The 1825-nt window shown below is 37.6% G+C and overlaps 1 non-coding gene across 1 annotated transcript; it reads left to right on the top strand.

The window, feature by feature from the left end:
- Positions 1–1388: 1388 nt before the first annotated feature.
- LOC125344342 lies at positions 1389–1495 on the top strand. Its single transcript, XR_007209480.1, has one exon. It is a non-coding gene; the product is annotated as a U6 spliceosomal RNA (small nuclear RNA).
- Positions 1496–1825: the final 330 nt, after the last annotated feature.

Raw genomic sequence — 1825 nt, forward strand, 5'->3', positions numbered from 1 at the left:
GCGGGTCCTGGCGCTTGAACTCAGGGCCTGGGCACTGTGCCTGGAAAAAAAAAATAATTTTAGATCTTTATTTTTCAACTACGTCACTTATATGTTTGTATTTGTGGATTTAGAGAATGTGAGTAAATGAATTAGCCCAATTTTGCTCTGAGAATACATAATTGTTTTCATTTTAATGCAGCACTACTCTTTCCTCCAAAATCTCAAGAATTCAATATAGGGCTGGGGATATAGCCTAGTGGCAAGAGTGCCTGCCTTGGATACACGAGGCCCTAGGTTTGATTCCCCAGCACCACATATACAGAAAACGGCCAGAAGCGGCGCTGTGGCTCAAGTGGCAGAGTGCTAGCCTTGAGCGGGAAGAAGCCAGGGACAGTGCTCAGGCCCTGAGTCCAAGGCCCAGGACTGGCCAAAAAAAAAAAAAAAAAAAAAGAATTCAATATAGATCTTGAGTACAAATATACTTTCTCAAAAAAAAATTAGATGCTAAAAAAACTAATTTTTAAAACAAGGAAAATATTGCAGTTTCCTTGTACCCATTATGTTAGTGATCTATTAAGAATCATATGAATTATTCTGAATACTGTTACCACTGTAAAGCAGTGAAAAATGTCCACTGACTTGAGTATATAGTTCATTGATAATTCTGTCAGCAAATGAAATAGAAGTAGTTAAATATTGTCTCATTTACAATGATTAAACAAAATAATATTAGGAAAGCACACTTTTGGTTGTGTATATGATTTCCTTAGCAGACAATAAACTCACAATTTCTATTAAGAGCATCAGCTTAAACCTTCACCTTGTTCTTGGTTTAGGCCTACTTAATTGCACATGACTACTGGACATTTCATAAAATAATTGCAAAACACACAGTGAATGTAAATGATAAACCACATGGTATATGGTGATGATTCCTGCATATATAGAGTTAATTGGAAAATGAAAAATATACATATTATATGGAAAGTATGTGATAAGAGAGAAGTAACAAACATGTAACAATGTTTTTGCTTATGTTGGTCCTGGGGCTTGCACTCAGGGCTTAGACTCTGTCCCTGAGCTCATCTGCTCAAGGCTAGCACTCTACTACTTTAAGCCACATTGGCACTTCTGCATTTTCTGGTTGTTAAATGGAGATAGGATCACAGACTTTCCTATGTGGGCTGGGCTTGAACCACAATCCTTAAGTCTCAGCCTCCTGAATAGCTAAGATTACAGGTATGAGCCACTAGCACCAGGCTTAAAAATAAATAATACCATAGGTATTAGTTCCTGAAAACAATTACAAAGGGGTTTATACTAGACAGAGTTATCTCTCTTTGCCAGGTATTTAGAACTAGAATGATTAAGGAAGAAAAATATTGTCTCAAAAAAAATTATAGATTGTGCTTGCTTCGGCAGTACATATACTAAAATTAGAACTATACAGAGAAGATTAACATGGCCCCAATGCAAGGATGATACTCAAATTCATGAAGAATTCCATATTTTTGTGACCAAATGGGAACCCTGTTTCACTGTTGGTGGGAGTGTAAACTTGTTTAACCACTCTGGAAAGCAGGATGGAGCTTCCTCAAAAGGCTAGACATAGAGCTCCCCTATGACCCAGCAGCCCCATTTTGGGGCATCTACCCAAACGATTACAAGTAAGCAGCACAACTATGTTCATTGCAGTACAATTTGTCATCTCTAAAATATAGAAGCAACTCAGATGCCCCTCAGTAGATGAGTGGATCAAGAAAATGTGGTACATATACACAATGGAGTTCTATGTATCTATCAGAAAGAATGGCATTGCCCCATTCATAAGGAAAAGGAAGGC

Source organism: Perognathus longimembris, chromosome 28 (assembly GCF_023159225.1).
Source record: "Perognathus longimembris pacificus isolate PPM17 chromosome 28, ASM2315922v1, whole genome shotgun sequence".
NCBI lineage: Eukaryota > Metazoa > Chordata > Mammalia > Rodentia > Heteromyidae > Perognathus > Perognathus longimembris.